Below are 14,538 nucleotides of genomic sequence, written 5' to 3' on the forward strand. Positions count from 1 at the left end.
GGACTCTAAAACTTCACCTGAGCCTCCCTCGGCATATGGGTGAGTAGATAATGGCTGAATTTTCATTTTTGGTTGCACTATCCTTTTAAAGTGGTAACTTCTCAAGACAAAACCCACAAATTCACTGCCTGAAAGTCAGGTGATGTAGCATAAACAGCAACATAGGGCATGGAGGCTGCAACGTGGTGGATAAATGAGTCAAGTACAGGACTTTGACACAGGCAACGGTTTGAGTCAATGTTAGCTTGTTAATTTTAGACTTGGTTGGCATATTAAGTTCAGTTTTTAGGATGTATAAAGCTGCTGAACTTACACTGTGTTCATAAACTTTAGCAGAATAACTGAATAGACCAGTTCATCTTAACGTCATATTTCGATGTTGCTATTACACCCAGAAAAATACACCTGGTTGTAAAAAGCATTGCTGGCTACAGACACCTCGGTGCTAAAAGCATCTGCCTTTAAAAATCTAAATAATCCGTTTAATCATTCTTCACTCAAAGTTTTTACACTATGTACCTCACCTATGAGTCTCATTCTTAAGAGATAAAAGTTGTTTGCCTTGAGGCATACATATCATCTAACATTTAACCCGTGTAATTAACCTAGCTGTGATGAGTGGATTTGCAAACTCAATCTGCACAATGCTTTCACACTGAGCTCAGTTTGTGAGACTGTAATAAGGACCTAAGTGCAGGTAGAGGTTTGAGATTAAAGACACACTTAAGGAGATTTATTTTCTTGGCAAACCAAAAACTATTACATCCAACAATGTCACATACAGTAACTACTGTAAAGGTGTCCATCAATCTGTGCTACTGAAGACGATGAACAGGACTAAGAACGATGACTGCCTCAGGCCGGGAGTCTTAACATCAGCCCAGACCAATCTGCACACATTAACCAGCATCAAGATTCACAGAACAGACCACAGTAACATATGGTTCCACAGGGATCTGCATTTCAGAGTGGCTGTAGCTGCCCCATCTTGTTTTTGCTTTGATTTACACTTTTCATTTTGCAGTTTTAACACTGGTCTGATACTCCAGGCCAATCAGCTGGCCAGGCCACTGGGGATTCTCGCAGGTGGCCGGTCTGGTCCTGCCCTGGCAGACGCAGACTCAAAGCTCAGCAATCAGGAAACACTGGCAGGGGGTGCATATATCTTTGGCAAAAAAGTGAAGTCAATACGTAGACACGGTACAAAATTACCTGGAACTTCCCAGTGGTTGCAACTCTCACACTGGTGTGGACGAGAGAGCACCCAGGCTGTCCTTAAAAGCTGCTCGCAGTTGAACGAATGGGTTTTGAATGAATATGCACAACACTGACCTTTAAAGAAATGGGGAGACATAAAGATTCCAAAACAGATATTAGCTTTACGCACCATCTAATTTCTCATGACCTTATACCTCATTGCATCTTCACAACAGATGGTTTGCAATCAGTCATGAAATAGGAGAGGGTGGTACATATGTTCACTAAAATTAAGTGTGTTACCTTATTGTGCTGTTAGTGGCAGGAGTGCAAGTAGTGTACTGCATCGCCAAGCTCCCAGCGACCACCTATTTCACAAGACGGCACAAATGAACCTTTGCTACGGCACTTTTCTGTGTAACTGGGTAATTAGACCCCAAAGATTATAAGGATTAAGGCCCCAGAAATCTCAGGAAGGTGAAGTTAGAAGAGAGGGATCCAACACCAGAGTGGCTGTGAAGTAGGCGCAAGGCAAATGATAAAATGGACAACAACCTGGACAATGACAATGAGATTAACAAATCAATGAAGGCAAACGTGATAAGATAGAAAGATTGGATGCAAAAAAAGGCAAGGGTAGCAACCATGTTGGCTGCCTGGTGACATCACTGTGTGTGTGGTAGGTGTGTGAAAAACAGGGCAATCAGTTACACACACATACACACAGATTCAGACATACAGACAGCAGACAGGCAGTGTGTAATGATGCAGAGAGACGGATATGCAGCCACTCGCTGGTCTTCCATTGGATGGTTTCCACCATATATTATAGTTTCACTGGGCTAAGAGAGGAGATTGTAGCAATCTCACATGTGAGGGGTCAGATCCTTCAGTATCTGTACGTCTTAATGTGTCGTAATGGGTCAGCAAGGCTGTCACGTTCCAAAAGCACCTTCAAATCAAATTGCAGAAGCAGGCGGTTAATTTGCCCGGTCTGTCGACGGCGTAATTGGACCTGATCAGTTTATAGTTGAAATAAGCTAACTTGGCATGTGACAATGGCAACAATGATAGATAGAAATGCAATTACAGTGTCTGATAAGCACATTACTTAGCGGTCACGTGACTGTTATGTAGGGCTGCCCCCTAATAGTCGACCAAATGTTCGTCAACCACAAAGGTCATTATTCGGCAAGACTTTATTGGTCGCTTACTTTAAAAAAAAACAAGTGAAACTCTATCAGGAGCTGCACCTTGTCAAAATAAATCAAACCTATATGACTGGACCATGTGTGAGTTTAATTTGAAAGGACAGACACAGGAAGTGTCCACGCTCAGCAGTCAGACAGGAGTCAGGTTAATTTCCAGGGCTGGTACCTGCGGTTATTCCACAGGCTAGTTAATAACATGTCGGGCAGGAAATCCAAAGTGTGGGATCATTTTGAGAAGGTGAAGGACGAACCCAAGGTGATAAGTAAACTCATCTTCATTGGTCGACTACAAACATGACGTATCATCTGAAACATGGAAGTAGCTACATGCCCATTAGCCCACAGGAAAATTCTTAGTCGGGGGCAGCCCTACTGTTATGACGTGCAAAATTCAGATGAAGGACAGGAAATAAATCCATATACTGTGTGAACTGGATGTAGAGGAACGTGACTATTTGAAAGGATTACATGAATCCACTGGCAGCAGGTACCATCAGAAAATTGAAACTCATGTTGGATGTGATCCATACAAAAATAAGATAAGGGATTTTTCCTACAACTTGACCCTGTTACCCGGTGTGGACATTATCGTTGTTACAAATAACCTCATCCTGCCGACCCTTTAACTTCACACGGTGAGCCAATGAATGCACACAAGCATCAATTGGGCTGTTTTGGGTGCGGTTGGGTCCACGACTTAAACGATTGCCGTCTTCTTGCCACTCTTCTCCGTGTCTGACATTTGGCACTGCAGCTGAAGGAGCTGAGACGTCCTCCATCTCTGTCTCCACACTTTTGCTCTCTTATTATTACCAATGCATAACTAATGTAAACAATGCGCTGATGGAAGTATACAAGAAATCAATTCTGAGAGGTCTTGTAATGGGGGTATGTTTGAGTGGTGGATGGGTCACAAAAGCACAGACTTTCTCCTGGACGTTCTACAGGAGACGTGTTCGGGACCAAGTGACCTTTGAGTCATGTTAAGTTACTTCCTCAACATGTTTCTTTTCCTAAACCAAATCACAGTGACCTTACTCGCCTAAACCTAACCTTCATTACTTTATGTTAATTACGTAACTTTACATGAAGGACGTGATGCTATTCATGGGGTGCTAATTCATAGAACATTATGTTTACTGTTGTTGAATCATCCTAAGAGGATATGTTGATTGTAGCAACCTGTAACCCTGTTTTTCCAGCGGGGATTGTGCCCTGAAAAAGGTGTATTTTAAGCCAAAACATTATCCTTCCTGACTGCTACAAGTGGTTTTTGTGCCTCAACCCGACCACTCATTAACCACCGTGTTGGTGAAACATTAAGTTTCAGTGTATCCATTATATAATAATTGTGCAAACGTATCAGATCTGTGGTTTGCAAAAATGTACAATGCAAACATTTTTTCTGGTGACGGGTTGGTCGCGACCGAGCCTGGAAATCCAGACCCAAATCTAGAAAGATTTAGGGTCTGGCTATGAGTAATGCAAATGGCCCAACTCGAGGGGCGGCACCAAGCATGCATTTGAAAATATCACTGCACGCAATTGGATAACACTACGACCAATCAGAACAATACACGGGGTGACGTATCCAGAGCTTAGCTACCAGCGGAGCTAACTGGTAGATTAGACTCTTGCCGTATCCGGTCGGCAAAACAGCAAAAACGTCCTTCTTGCAAAGGAAAGATTCGAGCGCCGTCTTCTGTTCCTCTTTTAGAGAAAAAGCCAAGTCTAACTCGTTCATTGTAGCGGCCAAAGCCGTTTCAAACAACTGGTGTTCATCCGTAGCCATCTTGCAATGTTTACTGACTGATTCCGGACTTCGTCGTCGCAGCGCTGTCGTCATCTGTTTAGCTCGCCTCTGGCCCGCCTATATCAGATACACCGATGTGATTGGTGCAGCTCAGCTCCAACGGCATGGGTAATGAGCATCATTACTGATTGCCAGAGTGACTTGCTGAGCAAATTCAAATTGTGTTCTCTGGATTTCCAGGGTAGTCGCGACCTACTTCAGCGAGGCTAATGCGGGTGACAGCCATCTGAGTCAGGCAGCTCAGGACAAACCTTTGCCTGCCATGTGACATGACACAACCAGAGCTTTTGATCCATGGACGTACAGCTGGTCTTGTGTGTTACAGTGTTACTGATGAAAATACCTATGGTGCATGCATACGTTGCATACATGTGCGCCCGCATGAACATGCAGTACACTTAAGGGTCCCAGTTTGGGGGTTTGAAAACATGCTCAGTGTGCTACAATGATTCCTTACACATGAGATCCTGTTCAGTGTGTCACAGTGACATTGCATGAAGCTGTTGTCCATTCAGAATGGCTGCTGCCATTCCTTCGTGACACAGACGTCACCAACTCAGGAAGCAAGGCAGAGGACGTTTACCGTCACCGGATCTCAGATTAAATCAGAGGACACTCCAATTATGAAGAGGCTTTGGGGCATACGTCTGCCAGCCCAGGTGAATTACTCTTCAAGCTGAATCACGCGAGCTGCTGTTGGTGATGAAGGGGCTCTTTGCTTATTCAGTGCACTCTTTCTGAGGGCTTGTTTGTGCCACAACGTCATTAACATAAATTCCTTAGTGAGTGCGATGAATTCCCAACACTTTTCACTGAAGCAACCGATGCCCAAGAAATGCGTGCTGAACATCCCCCTCAGATCACATGACCACACACATACAAACTCGTTTTTTCCCCTACGGATCTGATTCTAACTCAAAAAATGTGGCGACAATGCGAAGTGTGGCAATAATACTGTAATTTGGCGCCAGATGTTAAAAAACATCTGCCCTCTTTTTTGTCTGAAAACGCCCTCAGCCCACTGAACAGGGAATAGTTTTCGATCAAATCAATAGCCTGAAAACGAATTTCCTGGAAGGAGTTTTTCACAGCGATGAACAAGCGGTGTTTTTCTCTCTTATTAGTAGTATCTGTAATAGTACACTATGTTTAGCAGGCTGCCTTATTATGCAGGGATCATTGCAGAATGTGCCACTGTTTTGGATGCGATTATATTTGTTTGCGTAATGAAGCCATCTGCTTTCCATTCTCTCTGTACAATTCCATTAATTAGTGCCACAGTTGATATTAGAAACACAATATTGAGAGATTGCGGGAGGGGAAGTCTGGAGAGATGAAGAGATGACAGGGAGGGAGGGAGAGGAAAGAGGGAGGGATGGGGACAGAGGTAGAGCAGGCAGAGAAGACAGAAAGAGAAAGAAAGAGGAGAAAGGAAAGAGAAGGAAAATGAGCATGGCTGAGAGTGATTGCAAATGCAGATGGTTATGAAGCTAAGGCAGATGGCGTGTCAGATTGATTATTGTCGCCAGCACTGCATGATAGATACAAGGCGAACACTGAGCTCTCCCCTCATTTCAGATGACATAGAGTGATAGAGACGTGTCAGCTTGCAGGGTTAATCTCAACGTCATTCAAGCTGTTCCGAACCATTTAGACCCATCCATGTGTGCCAGCCCATTCATTCTTGACAAGCCGATTACACCTGTAAATAAATATAGTCCTGCGCTCGTGATTATGCAGCGGACAGGTGGGATATTGCGGTGGTGGTGGTGGTGGTGGTGGAGTATCTGTCCGCCATGGTGCTTTAACGCTATCTCTTCGCAGCAGAGGGGAGCATTCTCTCTGGCCGCATCATTTCGTACGGGTGGCATTTCAACTGACCCGTCTGGGAACAAAAGCAGCTTATGGCTGCGTCTCAGCCTCCAGCGTGAAATATCAAAAGCCAAATGACATCTGACAATATGTTGGATGTAAGCTGGCCTGGATGTGCTATGATATGAGGCTGCTATCCACTCTAATTTCTCTGTTCTATGTAGAGGACGGCACACGGTTGGTATCTGTACTGTACAGATGTTATTCTCACGGGGAGGACCGTTATTAACAGGGTTGTTGTGATTATTCAATGTTACTGACAGCACAGATTAATCGTTGAGCCTCTGTCAAATAGTTAAGCCTGTTTCATTAGTCTGATTTCTGAAAATGACTGGAGAAGAAAGCAGATTAGGAGTAGAGCTATTTCAGAACCCACTGGCCGTTATCCAATGTAGCCAGCAGATATCTGGGATATCTGGGACTTCCTCTTCGGTACACTCATTGTTTACAGCTGGATTAGCAACTTGAGATAGGTCCAGACAACATTTCAGCTAATCTCCATTAAAGGTTTTGGCATACGAATGCTGATAAATTGAAAAAAAAGGGAATAAACAGCACAATAGCTTCACATGATAGACACTCTGAGATTGCATTTCTGCCAATGTGTTCCACCTCTTTTACACCTGATACGGACTGCAGGCAACCAAAGCCCGTTTAAATGTGATTGTGTGAAATTCTCAGCCGATACCCATGTTGAAAATAAGTATTTGGCCAATAGCTGGGATCGGTGTTTCTATGTTGATTAAGTTCATTTTGTTTGTGCCAGCGAAACACAGAAATCTACACTATAAAAGTCCTTCATAACATGACATTTGAATGAGTACAAATTCAATCATACAAATTTATGAAACAACCTAAAGAGTAAAGAAGGAAGGAAGCAGTCTTGAGGGGTCCAGTTAGGAGGCAGGTTGAGAGGGTGGTCACAAAACACAGGACTTTCCTCCGGGACCTCTCCAAGAAGACTGGTGTTTGGAAACGTGAACTCATTTTTTTGTTCACACCATGTTTCTTTTCCTGAACATAACCTGTCCCCACTTCCAAGCAGCAGAGATGAGATAATGTTACCTTAAGGCCTCATGGTGGAAAGTTTCTCCCACCTTGTGTCACTGCATCGTGTCCACAAAAGTAGCGTCAAAGTCAAGGGCTCTCAACTTGAAGCAATCTCAGGGTGCTGTCAGACCTCGAGTTGTCTTGCTTTGGTCTGAATCAGGGACTAGTTTTGTTACAAAGTTAAATATAGCCCAGAGCTGGTTAGTGTTCTCACGGCAGCATCTATAAGCCTTGTGTGAGAAAGCTGCNGAGATAATGTTACCTTAAGGCCTCATGGTGGAAAGTTTCTCCCACCTTGTGTCACTGCATCGTGTCCACAAAAGTAGCGTCAAAGTCAAGGGCTCTCAACTTGAAGCAATTTCAGGGTGCTGTCAGACCTCGAGTTGTCTTGCTTTGGTCCTAATCAGGGACTAGTTTTGTTACAAAGTTGAATATGGCCCAGAGCTGGTTAGTGTTCTCACGGCAGCATCTATAAGAGGACCAGATCAAATGCCTTGTGTGAGAAAGCTGCTCTTGATTGGTCAGAATTTCCATGTGGGAAAAATCCAGGAAGTAAAGCAAACGTTGAAGAAGAGTACACTTGCAAGATAAATGTGACACTTTCTAATGTCACAATGGAGGGACAACTACGCAGGTTGATTTTAGCGCTGCTCATCGTGGACTATATTGCTGTCATTGTTCATTTTAGTCAAACCATACAGTTTGAAAACGAGGCGCGGCTCCAACTAGAAAACAATGTTTTGATGCATTGGATGTGCTGAATGTGCATATTAAGGCAGTACAGGAGGAGGTGCACATTAATAATCCTCCAGGACTGTAACATGCTCATGTTTAACCCAAACAATGTGTCATGTGACTGCAGTTGCTTCACATCCAGGTCGGAACACCTTCTCACCACAAACCAACCGCACCAGAGTTCCTTTGTAACCGGACTGAGACCACCTCTTCAAGAAGGTCTTGGTCTGGTTGTTTTGGTGTGCACCTTAGTGAGACTGCTGTGTTCACACCTGCCCAAACGAACCGCACTGAGGCGGCAAATTAACTCGAGTTAGATTGAACACAAGCTGGTGTGAAAGCACCCTGAGTCGACTGAGGGGTCTCCGACTGATGATTCGAATCTGTGACTATCAAGGTGCAGCCCTTAAACTGGTCTTGATGTTTAGAGTCAGTTCATTTTAAACATGTCAAATTTGAAGCACAAAGCTTTGCTGTTCATTCTAAGATTTCATCCAGAATATAAGCTACAATTATTTCTGTTGTTTCTCCATTTCTGAACTGTGAACCTGTCACAGCTGAGCAGCTCCTGTGGTGGTTTTGTAGATCTGGACTGTGCTGGCTAATGACCTGTTTGCTATTATGCTTTGCTGAAGCAGCTGTGTGCGAAACAAGGGACAAGTGTAAAATTCACCCTGTCAAACATCTTAATTTTCATCCTTCTTTTTAAAGTTGTTGAACCAGCACAGGCAGGGTGAGAGAGACTGTTCCTGCTCTTAACATCTGATCACTAACGTGCTGTTTTCTTTCCTGCATTTAGCATCCCCATGGGATTTAGTATTTACTACAGCCATTTTATGTTTTTACCACTTGTTTTATGTCCCAGCTTATGTGTGGTATCTCTTTGTTTGTATGTGAGCTTGCCAAACCTAATTTCTATCAACAATGCTGAAATGGTGATAACAGACACATCAGTTTTGAATTCTATATAAAATGCACTATGTAGAAACTTGCTGAGTGTGGAGCATATTCATTGACTTTAAGATGACCTACCGCTGCCCTGTAACGACCTCTAACTGGCTCTCGTTCTCACCTGGGATCTTGAGGTTAAGGCCACATCAAATATCAAACGACTATATCTTAAATCTGTAGGGTTAATAATACATTTTAAATGTCTCCAACATATTGTGAACCTACAGAAAACATATATTAAACACATTTCAGAGCTGCATTGATATTCTTTTTCCAGTTTTCTTCAATTAATCCATCCATTGTCATTGCTCATCCAGGGCCGGGTTGCGGGAGCAGCAGGGCGAGCAAGGTACCCCAGAAGTCCCTCTCCCCCGCAACGCTTTCAAACTCCTCCTGGAGGATCCAGAGGTGTTTCCGGGCCAGATGAGATGCCTATCCTACCTGTTGGTCGTACTGGTTTTGAGGCTCATGTAACCACTGTTCATACTGTGGAGAGTCTTATTAGTAAACTGTAACTATAAAATGAAAGGATGTTTTGCTGCCTCTCACAGCAGCTGGAGTCTGAGAAAAAATAACTTCATTCACTGGGCCGACTGCCGGCAACTTTGAAGGTGGAACGTTAACTTGTAATTTTGACTGGGTTATGTGAACTATACATTCTGATCCTCACTCGGAGAAAACAAACACATTGTGGAGCGTTGTTCCTGTGGGCTACAGCAACACTAAACCCCTGAGCTTGCCTGAGAAGGACTAAATGCACAAAGCTGCTATTTTTAAATATCCCATGGAGAGAGACTCTCACTGCAGCCTGTTCTATTTTGTTCTGAAAATGTGGGCGTGCAGCCTCGTTCTGTGGACGATAAACCAGGTGCAGACTTCCATCTGTGTCACCGCTGATGAGGAAATACAGCAAGTGCTGGACGGAGCAGTAGTGATGGCCAAATGAAGCCTCATGAAACATTTTCTTTATTTTCTGAGCCCACTAGATGGCGCTCATGGTTTAAAGAGAGAGGCTCAAAGAATGGCAATTCAGTGTGCTTTCAACTTTCTGTTGAACAAAGAGCGCCATCTAGTGGGCTCAGAAAATAAAGAAAATGCTTTATAAGGCTTCATTTGGCCATCACTGCGGAGCAGAATGTGACAACAACCCCGCCCACATTTAAGAGTACTGTTTGCAGTGGAAACCCTAGGGTCTAGGTACCATGTCTGAAGGGTTACTGTTGGTTCCAAAGGTACTGGACTGAAAGTGTTTGGTGGAAACGGTGCTGTAGAGATTTAAACAGTAAGCAAAGAATAAGAGCATTTTGAGTCATTTAAAGAACTTCAAAACCCAAACAGTTTGTTTCAATGGGATGCATAAACTGCATCTCAAAACACACACATTCAAAACCTCTCCATGTGGACTCACTGCCATTTTAGATGTTTCTAAATATTACAACTACACTGAACTGTGCAATTGACTTGAATTGCTTGCGTCTCTCCCAAAGGAGAGGGTTTGAAGGGGGATATAAATATGAATGGTACCTTGTGTGACTCACTGTGCATGTGGGCAGTATGAGATAGTCTGTCTAAACAAGAAAACGACGGCTCCTATTGACACTGTTTTGTACTTTGACCTTCAGCTCAAACTAAATGTGCGCATATTTACATCAAACCTGTCAATTATATTTTAAAGAGTCGCTGATTAGGAAGTAAATTAGAATTTAAATTAAAAGTAAGACCAGTATGAGGTAAGACAAAAACTAAATGAGTCACTTCTTTATTTTGGTTTCATAACTGCACGTTTTTTGTTTTTTTACGCTACAGTGTATTTGATGCTGAACAAAGTATAAACAAACTGTTAGAAAAAAAGAGTAGAAAGCACAGAGGTGGAAGAAAAAGCTCTCAGTTCTTCTCCGTCTCTGGTTGATCAGCGTGTCTGCAGCCAGCTTTCACAACCGCTCCCAAACCGCCCGAGAAAACAAACACTACCTTAAGATTTGTTTTCATGTAAAATTTCTTCATGATAAAGTTGACTCCCTTATTAACTGAGGCTGCTGATTGGAGATGCCATGCGCGTCTCCTCCCCCCATCGCCTCGTCTCCCTCGGCTCCTCAGTCTCTCTAGCAAAGGCTGTAATCAAAGGAGCAGCAGGCTACAGTGCTGTGTCCCCAGAGACACTCACTCACTGGCTTCTCTGTCATCAACAGCATTCAGTTGTTGGTTTTCTTTTATTTAACCCATTACTGTTGTGCTGTTTTCTCTCTTTCCTGTATGCAGCTTAAAGACACGACTGTCCCCACGGTGCTCGGCCACAAAGTGTGTGATTGAGCACAAAAGGAGCGTCACAACTAGACCTCAAAGAAGAAAAACATCATCACTGTCAGACTATCATGCTAATTACCATAGCATGGGATATGTGGGGCTACATTTTGTTTGACATTTTCAATTGACAAGTACAGATACAATGGCCAAGTTTCTAAGAGAACGCTTAACTTTTGTGGTACCCTACTTATAAAATACTAATAAACATTTTGTATATCAAAAACAGCCAAATTTCTTAAATGTTAACCAACAAGAACTTTGACTAAAATACTGTCTTAAAATGGCAAAAATATAGTTTTCAAATCTGTTCATAAGAAGTAGTCCGTATCTTCCGTAATTCACACATACGGGTGAGTTCAGAAAATTTATAGCATTCAATGATTTTTTTTATTTTTTTGTGAATGAACAAAATTCATAAGTGGTCCAGACTTGAGGTAAGAATCTTATAAAGAGCGCCTGACATTCTTTGTCCCAGTCTCCTGGATGCAGTATCTTGAATATCTTGAGAATGTCTTCCAATTTGGCACAAATGTTCGCTCGGACTCAATGATGAGCTTGTTAGATTATGGTGGTTAGAGGTCAAGGTCACAGTGGTCACGCCCGTCTGATTTTGTGAACCCAATATCTTAAGAACACCTTTTTCCTTTCAAATTTGGCATAAAAGTCCACTTTGATTGAATGATGGAGTGATTAGATTTTGGTGCTTAAAGGTCAAGGTCACTGTGACCTTGCATCCATCTTATTATTGTGAACACAGTATCACAGGAACACCTTGAGATCATTTATTCAAATTTGACAAAAATGTCCACTTTGATTGAACGATGACGTGATTAGATTTTGGTGCTCAAAGGTCAAGGTCACTGTGACCTTGCATCCATCTTATTATTGTGAACACAATATCACAGGAACACCTTCAGGTGATTTGTTCAAATTTGGCAAGAATGTCCACTTATACTCAAGGATGAACTGATTTGAATTTGGTGGTCAAAGGCCAGAGGTCACTGCCAACTCATCTGTGTCATGAGTGCGAACACCTTCTTGGAATTTAACACATTTGGTGGTTAAAGGTCAAGTTCCCTGTGACCTCACAAAGCACGTTTTTGGCCATAACTTGTGAATTCATACACTAATAATAACAACAAAATTTCACACAAATGTGAAATGAGTCAAGTTGCAGTCCATTGCATGTCCATACATGTCTGTCAAATATGGATGTTGTTGCAAAGGAGCTACAGGTTATAAAACATGGATGCTTCACGCACATCTTCAACCCGGCAGCACAGTTAAACATTAGTGTCAACAATTTAGTATCGGACCAAATATGTCTCCCCTTCTGTTCTTGAGATATAGCAATGGAAGGGAAAGCCTGAAAAGTTTATGCAGAACATTATGATGTCACAGTGAAGTTGACCTTTGACCTCTTGCATATAAAATGTCATCATATCATCATTTTATCCTGTTAGACATTTGTGTTAAATGTTACCAAAATTAGTGTATGAATTCATGAGCTACGGCCATGAGTGACCTTTGGCCACCAGAATCTGATCGGTTCACTGCGTAATCCAAGTGGACATTTGTGCCAAATTGACGTCGGGACGTATGTACGGATGGACAACCTGAAAACATAATACCTCCAGCCATGGCTATGGCCAGCGTGATAGCTTTTATAACAAGTGCAATTATATGTTATTTTGATTTTTTATTATTTTGCAATGTAACTGTGCAAAATGTACAAAGGAAACCTGTTTAAGTGTTTTAAGACAGACTTGAACAATTATAAACCGTTTTTAATTAATCCAGAGAGTTTGGCAGATCAGAACACTTTGATATAAAAAGTTTTTGTAACAGCTCATTTAGGTTGTTCTGTAAGACACTGACAAGCATCTTATTTTGACAATAAAGTAATTAATTTTGTCTCCAAAACCCTGGAACAACCTTGATATGTACCAGTAAACAAATCCGCTATGGGGAAACTATGCTGTACACAAATATCCATTATATCCACTGTAATTTTAATGACTTGTCAAGCACCTTGTAACACTATGAAGGTGCTATGGAAGGGAAAAAACGTTGTACCTGTATGACAACTCTCAGCACTCTGTGTTGCTTCGTTAAATTTGGCACTTTACTCCCCATCCTGTAATGTCTAAGAGACACAATCAAGCTCTACAGTAAAGATGTGAAATATTAGTGTTGTTTTAGCCTCCTCTCACCACACTGAATCAGTGATGACAAAATCAACAGAAAACAGATTGCGCTCTGAGCACAGCAGCCTGTTCCTACTCATAATTAGTTCTAGTACCTAAATTCATTAATCTTATCAGGTCCCCTAAACACCTCAGACACTGCAGTAATTGATGTTGCATTTTACATGGTTTTACATGATAAGAGTAATAAGAGGAACATTTATATTCCTGTTTGTGTAAAACGTGTTAAAACAAATCTTTATCGTCATGTCGTAGGTATTTGTTTTGAAGTGAAGGTCAAAGAGGGAAAATTGTAACGAAACTTGCAGCACAAATTATTTAATTAACAGTTCATTAACACCAAAATATGTAACGTTAATTAAGAAGTAAAAATTTTGCATCATAAATAAATGATTTTGTACAAAAGGTGAAGGAGAGTGACTGCACTCAACTTCAACCATCAGAAACAATTAGTTCCATATTAAATAAAACAATTTAACATGATATTAAAATTCACCTCGGGACACTACCCGTCAAAACGGGAAAATTGATAGCTATAATTAATTAGGTCGCATAATCTGAAGGCTGCTACAGAGTTCTTAGCCCAGTGTACAGTGACCTAATATTTCATACACACAAATCACAGGATCAAGTTCTTTATAAATGATGTTTATAAAACTACGAACAACACAACTTATGTGCAGACACGTAAATGAATAAATGAGAAAATAATGATGAATAAATGAGTACAATGAATACCACGATGATATGATAGTCAAGTAGGATCTGCAAATAATAGCTCAATTAAATCAAATGGGAACTAAACCCATTTTCAAAACTCGTATATGCTAATCCTCAAGTCTACAACAGTCGCAAAATAAAAGTAAACATTAGCAACTCTCTCCCAAATCCAAAAATTAGAGTGCTAGAACAACTTGTGACGTCATAGGGCAGGGGTCGGCAACCTTCACTAGCATAAGAGCCATTTTAAAAAATAATAATTTTTAAAAATTCTATCCCCACCCGCAAAACATATTAAGCCTTATAATGAAGGTAAGACGGCCTTTTAAATCAAAGTTACCCTGTCAACATGACAAATAGGTCTAAAGCCTAGTTCACATTACATGATTTTCACTGCGATTTTGACGTCACAGAGGATCTTGAGAGCCACCTTGGGTTGCAGGTGAGTCAGCAGATAGTCTGCCACGACGAGTCCTCA

Source organism: Epinephelus moara, chromosome 11, assembly GCF_006386435.1.
Source record: "Epinephelus moara isolate mb chromosome 11, YSFRI_EMoa_1.0, whole genome shotgun sequence".
In the NCBI taxonomy this organism is placed as follows: domain Eukaryota; kingdom Metazoa; phylum Chordata; class Actinopteri; order Perciformes; family Serranidae; genus Epinephelus; species Epinephelus moara.